Below are 12198 nucleotides of genomic sequence, written 5' to 3'. Positions count from 1 at the left end.
GTGCCTCTATTTGTTTGGCTATGTTTGCCTGTGTTTCTTTAAGGGTTATTATATCTTATAAGTCTATATAAGTGAGTATATACCATGTGTCTTTCTCCTGGGATAACTCACTCAGAATGTTCTTTTCATGATCATTTACCTACAAATTTCATGATTTTCTTGTTTTTAATTGCTGAGTAGTATTCCATTGTGTAAAAGTACCACAATTTCTGTACCCATTCCTCCATTAATGGATATCTGGGTTATTTTCAGGTTCTGGCAATAACAAACAAAACTGCTACAAACATGGTTGAGCAAATGTTTTTATTTTGTTCCTGGGCATCTTTTGGATATATGCCTAGGAGTGGTAAAGCTGGATCTTCAGGTAGTATTATTCCTAATTGTCTGAGAAAGCGTCAGATTGATTTCCAAAGTAGCTGTACCAGTGTACATTCCTACAAGCAATGGAGGAAGGTTCCCCTTTCTCTACAACCTCTCCAGCATGTGTTGTCACTTGAGTTTTTGATCTTACCCATTCTGATGGGTGTCAGGTGAAATCTCAGTGGTGCTTTGGTTTGCGTTTCCCTGATGGTTAAGGATGTTGAGCATCTCTTTAAGTGATTCTCTGCCATTCTACATTTCTCTACTGAGAATTCTCTTTTTAGCTCCGTACCCCATTTTTTAATTAGATTATTTTATTTATTGCTTTTTAATTTATTTTGTTCTTTATATCTTCTGGATATCAGCCCTCTGTCAGATATAGGGTTGCTGAAGATTCTTTCCCTGTCTGTAAGCTGTCATTTTGTTCTGACGACAGTGTCTTTTGCTTTACAGAAGCTTTTCAGTTTCATGAGGTCCCATTCATTGATTGTTGCTCTTAGAGCCTTTGCTGTTCATGTTCTGTTCAGGAAGTTGTCTCCTGTGCAAATGAGTTCAAGGCTCTTCCCTACTTTTTCTTCTAATCCATATAGTGTATCTGGTTTTATGTTGAAGTCTTTGATCCACTTGGACTTTAGTTTTATACAGGGTGATAACTATGGATCTATTTGCATTTTTCTACATGTAGATATCCAGTTACACCAACACCATTTGTTGAAAATGCTATCTTTTTTTCCATTGTATGATTTTGGCACCTTGGTCAAAAATCAGGTGTCCATAAATGTGTGGATTTACTTCTGGTTCTTCTGTTCGGTTCCATTGATCTTCCTTTTTAACTATTGCTCTGTAGTACAGCTGGTCAGGGATGGAGATACCTCCAGATGATCTGTTGTTGTACAGGATCGTTTTGGAAATTTTGGGTGTTTTGTTTCTCCATATGAAGCTGAGAACTTTTCTTTCAAGGTCTGTAAAGAATTGTGTTGGTATGTTAATGGGAATTGCGTTGAATCTGTCTATTGCTTTTGGCAGGACGGCCATTTTCACTATGTTAATCCTACCAATCAATGAGCATGGGAGATATTTCCATCTTCTGATATCTTCTTCAATTTCTTTATTCAGAGACTTGATTTTTTTCAAACAGATCTTTTGCTTGCTTGGTTAGAGTCACCCCAAGGTACTTTATGTTAATAGTGGTTATTTTGAAGGGTGTTGTTGCCCTGATTTTTTTTCTCAGCTCTTTTTTTTTTCTTTGTTATAAGGAAGGACTTCTGTTGTTTGTTTGTTTTTCAGTCTATTTTGTGTTCAGCCACTTTGCTGAAGTTGTTTATCAGCTGTAGGAGTTCTCTGGTTGAACTTTTGGGCTTGCTAATGTATATTATTTGCGAATAGTAAAACTTTGACCTCTTCCTTTCCAATTTGTATCCCCTTGATCTCCTTTAGTTTTCTTATTGCTTTAGGTAGGACTTCAAGTACTACACTGAAGAGATATGGAGAGTGCGCATCCTTGCCTTGTCTCTGATTTCAGTGGGATTGGATTAAGTTTCTCTCCGTTGAGTTTGATCTTGGCTATATGCTTGCTCTATATTGTCTTTACTATGTTTAGGTATGTGCCTTGTATCTCTGGTCTCTCCAATACTTTAAACATGAATGGATGTTTGATATGTCAAATGCTTTTCGGCATCTAAGGAGATGATCATGTGGTTTTTTTTCCCTTCAGTTTGTTTATTTGGTGGATTACATTGATGGATTTCTGTATGCTGAACCTCCCTTGCATACCTGGGATGAAGCCTACTTGGTCATGGTGGATGATATCTTTGATGTGTTCTTGGATTCGGTTTGCAAGTATTTTATTGAGTATTTTTGCGTCAATGTTCATAAGAGAGATAGGTCTGAAGTTCTCTTTTTTTGTTGCATCTTTGTGTGGTTTAGGTATCAGGATGACTGTCGCTTCATAGAATGAGTTTGGTAATGTACCTTCTGTTTCTATTTTGTGGAATAGTTTGAGGAGAATTGGTGTTAGCACTTCTTTGAAGGTCTAGTAGAATTCTTTGCTGAATCCATCTGGCCCAGGATGGGTCCCCCCCTTTTTTTTTTTTGAAGGGAGACTCTTGATGACTGCTTCTATTTCTTTGGAAGATATAGGACTATTCAGTCTTTCTACCTGATCTTGACTTAATTTTGGTAGATGAAATCTATCAAGAAAATTGTCCATTACTTTTATATTTACAATTTTTTTTGGCATACAGGCTTTTGTAGTATGACCTAATGATTGTTTGGATTTCCTCAGTGTCTGCAGTTATGTCCCCCTTTTCATTTCTGATTTTGCTGATTTGGGTAGTTTCTCTCTGCCTGTTAGTTAGTTTGGCTAAGGGTTTGTCTATCTTGTCTATTTTTTCAAAGAACCAGCGTTTTGTTTCATTGATCCTTTGAATTGTTTTATTTGTTTCTAATTTATTGATTTCAGCCCTGAGTTTGATTATTTCCAGCTGTCTGCTCCTCTTGGGTGTATTTGCTTCTTCTTTTCCTAGGGCTTTCAATTGGGCCATTAAATTGTTTGTATGAAATATTTCAAATTTCTTCTTGAAGGCACATAGTGCTATGAATTTTCATCTGAGCACTGCTTTCATTGTGTCCCATTGTTGTACCTTCTTTTTCATTGAATTCTAAGAATATTTTAATTTCTTTTTTTATTTCTACCTTAACCAAGCTGTCATTGAGCAGTAACTTGTTACTTTTTTATGTGCGTTTAGGCTTTTTGCTAGATACATTCAGTTTTTAGGGCCTAATTGCATGGTTTGAGGAATGAACAATTTCTAAACATGAGCCTTTAGTTTAGAAATTTGTTCAATAATGTTTCAGTTAAAGAACAATAGTTACTTTCCCAAGTCTTATTCTTCAGAGCCTACGGAAAGTAAAAACAGACAAGGGGGACTGTGGGAGATATGATGGTGGAGCCTAAAAACAGCATCTATTCTGCCTAAGAAATAAAGCAGAATGTTCTTTTCTGTGTTGTAGAAAATGGTAGACAGAAGTTATTGACTTAGTGGCTACCTCCCTATTAATGTTGAATTACAAATAATTTAGGTATCAAATGTGAATTCATTCACTAGGTCATAGTGCTCAACATGATGTATTAAGAAACGAAAATCTGCTGAGGTAAAAGTATGTTGAACAGAAATTACTCTGAATACAAATTGTCTTCTTCAGATATAAGGCATACAGAAGAAAAGATAGAAATTCCATTCAGAGCAATAGCTCTTTGGAATTTCAACGATGAATACCTAAAACATTGTGTACTTCTTTTTTGCAAATGTGGTGACGTCTTAAGGGAAATGGGTAAGTGCTCAGAATCATTTGACCAAAGAAGACTTTTAATAAAAAAAAAAGAAGGCTTTTAATTATAATTTATATTCTTTGTATCCCCACTGTAGCTCCTCCCAGTACCACCCACCCTCCTTCTTCTCCCCCTATAACCCTCCCTTAGTCCCCTGATAGGGGGTTATCTCCTCCCCTTCTATCTGACCCTAGCCTATCAGGTCTCATCAGGGTTTGCTGCATCATCTTTCTCTGTGGCCTGGCAAGGTTGCACGCCCCACCCCAGGGGAGGTGAACAAAGAGTTGGCCGCTGAATTACTGTCAGAGACAGACCCTGCTCCCCTTACTAAGGAGCCCACTTGGAAACTGAGCAGTCTATGGGCTCCATATGAACAGGGGGTCTAGGTCCTCTCCATGGTTGGAGTATCATTCTCTACAGGCATCCTTGTGCCCAGAGTTTTTGGCTTTGTTGGTCTCCCTGTGGAGTTCCTGGCTCCTCCAAGTCTTTCTATCTCCCTTTTCTTCCATAGGTTTCATGCACTCTGCCTAAAGTTTGGCTATGTGTCTGAGCATCTTCTTTGCTACCCTTATGGGTAGAGTGTTTCAGAGGTTCCCCTGTGGAAGGCTCCTGTCCTGTTTCTTGTCTTCTCCTGCTTCTGATGTCCATCACATTTTCCCTTTGGATTAAGGTTTCAGCCTGTTCCCTAGAAGAACTTTTAATCTCAAAGCCATTCAATGTAGATAGCATAGGTGGCCTATAATAGAGCAGAATTATATGAAAAAGACACCAAGGAAGGAATTTACTTCATTGACTGCTACAAGCATTTCATGTGGACTTCTCTGAGAGGGTCTTCATTCATGCTTACAATAACAATGATTTAGAACAACCTAGAGATTAGAAGAAATGGTAAGGAGATATGAAGGAAGAAATAAAAATGAAGAGATTCCTTGAAGTTTCTCAGGGCTGAGGTCTGATTTAACACAAAATTTTGGGCTGTTCTTAATTTAGATTTCCTTTACTGTGTTCTGCTTTAAGTTTGGCTACCTAATTAACTTTTACCAGGAATACATTAAGCTTTCCAGCATACAAAGTTGTTGTTTTCTTTATGTATTGTAGATTATGGGAATCTTTCCAGAGGAGAAATTAGGGAATATAAAGTGAGAAGTTTCTGGAAATTTCACCTTCTATTGTTCCTAGAGAAATGACATCTAAGACTAAAAATAATGGCTTCCTCACCCCTATATTCCAGCATCTTTGGTACAGGAAGTCACTCTGCACACTAACAAAAGAGAAACGTAAATACCAAGCCAGCCACAAGCCCTTTTATCTACAACGCTATACTACCTGCAAGACATGCAAGGGCAATGGATGCATAAGCTTAGGGAAATAACTCACCAATAAATAATTTAACTTAAGGCATAGTCCATGAGATGGAACTCATACTTGACACTGCTTTGTTTACCAAAAAACAGTGACTAGACAGCTCAGTGAACTAGGGTAAAGCCAAATGCTTCTGTTGTGCTAAGAAGTGGGTCTCAACTTGTGGGTTTTACATTACAATTCACTATAGTAGCAAAATTACACTTATGAAGTAGCACCAAAAATGATTTTATGGTTGGGGTCATCACAATTTGAGGAACTATATTAAAAGGCTGCAACACTAAGAAGTTGAAACGTACTTAGCTAAAGAAATAAAGCAATGAAACGACTCCTATAACATTCTGTTATACCTACAAATCAGTGTCCAGTTCAACCATCATCAGAGAAGTTACCTCATGAAGCAGATGGAAACAAATTCAGAGAAACACACTAGACATTATGCAAAAAGTTAGAGATCTTGGAAGACTCAGCCCTAATGGGATTTCTTTATCAAATTCTTCCCCTTAAAAGCTCAGGAAGCACTGTGAAAGTGGAGGTAGAAACTGTTAGAGACAGAGGAGATGAGGATACCAAGAAAACAAGGCCCTCTAAATCAACATGAACAAAGCTCATATGAACTCAGAGATTGAGGCAGCATGCACAGGTCCTTCACACATATGAACAGGGCTTTTGTGTATATATCATGTCTTCCAATTTAGTGTTTTTATGGAACTCCTAAATGTGTGAATGAGTGGGTCTCTGACATTTGTACCTTCTCTTGGGCTCTTGTCCTTTTGCTGGTTTTTCTTGTTCAACCTCAATGTGACAGTTTTTCTTTTATTTTGTTATATTTTTAAAAAATGAATAAATGAATGAAAACCTTGTCACTAAGGTAAAGGTTAACAACAGATCTGTCAGTTTTACTTGCTTGGATTGGGAAAATCAAATTTCTCCAAGAGTTTCAGTACGTTAAGAGCAGTTCTGATGTTAAGGAGTAGTTGACCAAGAAATAATGGACTATACACATTCAAAAAAAGAAAAAAGAAAAAGAAACTGAAGTCCACATTTTTAAAAGATTTGTATTTGTGTATTTACACATGTGCACACATGAATGTACACATAAATACATGCCATTTATTGTGTTTTGGTGCCCTCAGAGCCCAGATGTCATCATATATGCTTGAGTTTGAGTTACAGGCATTTATGGATCTCTTATGTGCATTCTTAGAAATGTACTCATTAGAGCTGGAGGAGCAGCAAGTAACTTTTGATCCACCTCTCTACTCCTCAAAAAATAAACTCCTTTTATTTGTAAGATCAACACACTAAATGATAGGGCTGATTTGTATGGCTTATTTAATGATGCTGCTTAATTTGAAAATGTAAAGGTTTCATGATGCTTTAGATTTTGTCTTTCAGTTGTAAATATTCTGTAGATGTGTTTATGAACTCTTTTTTGTTTATTTCTAGAAGGTGAAAGTGTTAGTGGAGGAAAAAAAAGAAGGTCCTTAGTTCCAACTGTTCTCATTAAGTAATTCGGAGGTACATTAAAGATTCATAGCCTTAATGAAGGAATGATACTTTTTAATCTAAAAGTCAATTCTTCCAAATTGTGTGAATGTGTGTGTTGAATGTGTATAGGTGCTTATTTCTGAGATTTATAATATGTTTATAACTATTTTGAGAAAACAATGTCTTTGAAAAGAAGGATACCATGGTTACTATGAAGCAAGCTTACTTGTTCAACTTGTATTTGTTGGTATTTCGGGACCTTACTAGAAAATTTTGTTCAGTGAAACAGATGCCTACTATATACATGCTTCAAATCATGGACACTATTGAAAAACTCTAATGTGAACATAAAATGAAAAAAAAAAACCATAAAACTTGTATGTCATCTTGTGCTAATCACCATATGTTTGATTCAATCTCAAAGAGGATTATAAACTTGTTGGGGCTGACACTAGCTACCAAGCATGATAACTTGAGCTTGTCACCTAAAACTCAGATTATGGGAAGCGAAAATTGAATTTTATAATTTGTCATCATACCTCCATACATGTGCTACTTATCCTCTGCCATATCCTGACAAAGTAAAAACATGTATTATTTTTTCTAAGTAGTTTTAGATTTCTTTTTTATATTTTATGTGTAGGAATATTTGTCTGTGTACCATCGCTGGCATGCATAGTGCTCATGGAGGTCAGAAAAAAGCAATAGACTTATTGGGCTCATAGCCTTCTGTACCTCCAGTGGTACTGGTACTCATGTGAGTACTGGGAATCAAACCTGTATCCTCAGAAAAAGCAGCCAGTGTTCTTACTATTGAGGCATCACCTTAGGCCCTACTTAGACTTCTTCATAGAAGATTTTTTTTGTCACTGTTTTTTGTTAACTAAGTTATAGATAACTATAATTCTGTTCTGTATAGATCATTCTGTCATGGCCTCATTCTTTCTTTGTCTAAAAACACTCTTTATGTGAAACCTAAATCCTATAACCTATCAAAAATTTACTTGTTTAAGTTTTGTACTACAAATAATTGTTTCATAAAAGGTAATCCATACTTTTGTGTTGAGCACACTGCCAACAAGAGTAGAATTCTTACCCCTTTGTCTTCAGCCTTACAGTCACTATGGCCATCTCATATGACTGCAACACAGCGAGATCGCTCTCTTGGAGTCTACATTACATCTTAAGCTGTAGAGACTTTTGTCAAATGTTTAACACCACAAATTCACAATACAGTGGCAATGTACAGAATACACACAATATAGTAGCACCCTAATATCTCAAAAATGCAGCCTCTGTAAGGTCCACTTTCCTCCTGAGAAACCCTAGAAACCTCTAGGCTGTGTTGCTTATTGTCTCTTCCATTTTTATTTTTTCAGAATGTTTCATAAATGAAACCACACAATGTATAGTCTTAGTAATATGGACTAAAGTCCTATCTATTTGTCCATAGGTTGTCAAGAATATTGTTTTTCCAGATATAAACTACCCTCACTCAGTTGTGAAAAAGTACAAAGATTACAGGTGTCTTTTGCATAATTTGTTCCCCACCCCCAAGTAATATCTCTCAGAATTTGTAAATTTAACTTTTATTCACCAGATTCAGTTGTTGTCTTAGAATCTTACTGCTGAATTAGCTTACCATTGCTAATTCTTTCTGAACTCTGGGTGGTTGATTCAACTCAGATGTTATGGCTCTATCATCAAGGTGACTGATTCAAACTGCCCTCTCTCAGCTTCTCCTGAATTGTTCTGAACTCCATGAACTGAACTGGATTGAACTATATAAACTCAACTGAATTCAGCTGCACTCCACTAAACTATGCCAAACTGCCTGCATTTTACTGCATTGTACTCAACTCAACTCCACTGTCTTTCTCTACTGACTCTCTACTCCTACCCCTACTCTACTGTCTTTTCTAGTTAAACCTCTACTGTACTCTATTCTACTGTGTTATTTTTCTCTACTGTCTCTCTCTACTTTACCATACTCTACTGTCTCAACTCTATTGTACCATTCTTAAGTAGCTTCTCTTTCTTCTGAAATGTGTGTGTATCTTATTTTGACTCATTCTGTGAAATCTTTCTCTGATTCATTGCTTTGGTTGCCTGTCAAATAGATGTCACTTTCAAATATGGGTACTTCCTCCTGAAAACTAACTTTACCTTCATTGTTTGGGATTAAAGGTGTGTGCTAGAGACATGTCTGTATTCCACCCAGAAGAATTAAAGATGTGTCCTTCCAACCCAATCACACAGACCTAGAAGGTATTTGGATATGATATCTTGCCTGAGCAGCCATGTTGCTTGATTAAAATTCCTCTACATGAACTATAGTAAAATATCTAAACAACAGGCTGACCCTGACATAGTGAATATATTGAATATTTTCTAAAACATAAAAATTTTCCATATTGCTAGCTATAATCAAATTTACTTTTCCCATGGTCTCACTTAAGTATCTAAAACCAATCATTTATAGTTCTATAATCTTGTTTTAATGATATTACATAAATAGAATTGTACCATATATAGAATTTTGAAATTTCTTTTTCATTTAGCATAAATTTTATATGCTACATACATCAATAATTTCTTCCTTGTAATTGCTAAATAATTGCTGTGTTCTAGATGTGCCAAAAACTAAGAGTAAAGTTGTGTTTGCTGAGACACTTCAATTGGAAATGTGGCCCCTAAATTATTTCTTTTCTTTTTTTATGAGATTGCACCAAACTTAAAAGCAATTTGCTTTCTTTTTACTCTGTATAAAGTGTTGTAAGCGACTGTTAATATTTACTATTGATATATCTTCTGGTAATTCTGCAGTTAGTCCTAAACAGCTATATAACCAAATCACCACACAGAGACTGGGTTTATTTACTTAATCTAGAAAACAATGCTGGGCAATAGTTACTGCATCCTAAACCTCCAAGCCCTCATAGTTTCCTAACATTTAGATTTCCCACATTATACTTACTTTTAGTGATATCATAGGTCCAGCCCATCTCTCCATGTAGTTCCAAGATCTCTCTTCAAGCTCCCTCTCCTCACTCTCCTCGCCCTTTCTTCTCCCACTCATTTCCTGCCCTCTAGCTCTTCTTCTCTTTCCTGTACTCTGGTTCCTCCCATTGCACAACATTGTAGCTAGTTGTTTTATTTTGGCCTGTTTACACAAAGCCGATACAGGATGCTTCACAATGCAATATCAGGATTGAAAACAGGCAAGGGGGGGGAGAACAGAGTTTGAATGAACAAGGGTAAGGTGCATACATTTCTTTTATTATTATTATTATTATTATTATTTATATTTTATTAACTCTGTATCCCAGCTGTATCCTGCTCCCTTATTCCCTCTCAATCCTACCCTCCCTCCCTCAGCTCCTCCCTGCCCATTTCCAAGTCCACAGATTGGGGAGGACCTCCTCCCCTTTCTTCTGGCCCTGTTTTATCAGGTATCTTCAGGACTAGCTGCAAAGTCCTTCTCTGTGGCCTAGCAGGACTGCTCCTCCCTTGGGGTCTGGGGAGGTCAAAGAGCCTGCCATTGACTTATCGTCAGAAATAGTCATTACTATGGGAAACCAATTGTTCCTTGAGCTACCACGAACTTCGTCCAAGCAAAGGTTCTAGGTTATATCCATACATGGTCCTTGGTTGGAGAAACAGTTTCAGAAAAAAAAAAAAAAACCCTGTGCCCAGATATATTTGGTCCTTGTGGAACTCGGAACTCCTACCCTTTTCACCTCTTACTAACTCCACTTCTGCCGAAGGTTTGGTTATGAGTCTTAGTATCTGATTTAAAACGCTGCTAGGTATAGAGTCTTTCAGATGCCTTCTGTGGTAGACTCCTGTCATACATTCAATGCACATCCCATTTGTCTTTCTAAGTGAGGATTGATCATCTTCACCTGTGTCCACTTTCTTGATTATCTTCTTTGGGTGTGTAGATTTCATTATGTTTATCATATCTTGTAGGTCTATATAAGCGAGTATATACCATGTTTGTCTTTCTCCTTCTGGGATACTTCACTCAGAATGATCTTTTCTAGATCCCACCATTTCCCTGCAAATTTCATGATTTCCTCATTTTTGATTGCTGAGTAGTATTCCATTGTGTAAAAATACCACAATTTCTTTATCCATTCCTCCGGTGATGGACATCTGGGTTGTTTCCAGGTTCCTCAACATAAAACCAGATACTCTAAATCAGGTAGAAAAAAAAGTGGGGAACAGCTTAGAACTCATTGACACAGGAGACAACATCCTGAACAGAACACCAACAGCAAAGGCTCTAAGAGCAACAATCAATAAATGGGACCTCATGAAACTGAAAAGTCTTCTGTAAAGCAAAGGACACCATCATCAAAACAGAATGACTGCCTACAGATTGGGAAAGAATCTTCACTAACCTTTTATTTGACAGAGGGCTAATATCCAGAATATATAAAGAACTAAAGAAACTGAAAAGCAACAAACCAGGTAATCCAATTAAAAATGGGGAACAGAGCTAAACAGAGAATTCTCTGTAGAGGAATATCGAATGGCAGAGAAACACTTAAAGAAATGCTCAACATCATTAGCCATCAGGGAAATGCAAATCAAAACAACCCTGACATTTCACCTTATATCCATCAGAATGGCCAAGATGAAAAAGTCAAGTGACAACACATGCTGGAGAGGTTGTGGAGAAAGGGGAACCCTCCTCCATTGCTGGTGGGAATGTAAACTGGTACAACCACTTTGGAAGTCAATCTGGCGCTTACTCAGGCAATTAGGAATAATGCTTCTTCAAGACCCAGCTATACCACTACTAGGTATATACTCAAAATTTGCTCAAGTACACAACAAGGACATTTGCTCAACCATGTTTTTAGCAGCTTTATTTGTAATAGCCTAAATTATTTCTAAAACATCCCTTAAATTAATGTTTTCTTCTAGATGTATACCCTACAGATTCCATTTAGTGCTGCTGTTATGGATATTTATTTAAGCCTGATTTATTTTATCTAACATGGTCATTGCCACTCTATATAAAATAGCTTAGAAATGAGAACAACTTACATGTTCTTCAACCAGTAAAAGGATAATGAACATGTACATTTATACAGTGAAGTACTATTCATCTAAAACAAAAATGAAATGGTCATATTTTCAGGTAAATAGATGGAACTGTAAAATATACTGAGTAAGGTAACATAGACCCAGGACGACAAATGTCTCATGTTCTGTGTTACCTGTGGATCTTAGTTCTGAATCTGTAGATTTGGGTATATAACTTGAAGTAAATACAGAAGCCAGCAAAGTGGACAGTGACTACACACGGGTAAAGGGAAAAGGTGCTCTAGTGAAGAGAAATACCAGGACATGCACAGTACTGAGAAGGAGGAAAGGGGAAAAGCAGGTGTGGAGGGACATTAACTAGAGATCAGGGAGAGAGGGAAATGCACAGGCAAATCAAGGAAGGAAAGATAAACAACACTAAAGTTGGTTAGAAATCCATAGGAAAACACTATTTTATAAACTTACTTAAATGCATATGTATGCTTGTGTGTGTTAGAAATTCATAGGAAAACACTATTTTATAAACTTACTTAAATGCATATGTATTCTTGTGTGTGTGTGTGTGTGTGTGTGTGTGTGTGTGTGTGTGTGTGTGT

This window comes from Psammomys obesus, unplaced genomic scaffold, assembly GCF_907164565.1.
Source record: "Psammomys obesus unplaced genomic scaffold, mPsaObe1.curated_primary_1811, whole genome shotgun sequence".
Classification (NCBI taxonomy): domain Eukaryota; kingdom Metazoa; phylum Chordata; class Mammalia; order Rodentia; family Muridae; genus Psammomys; species Psammomys obesus.
This window is presented reverse-complemented; position numbering follows the sequence as displayed.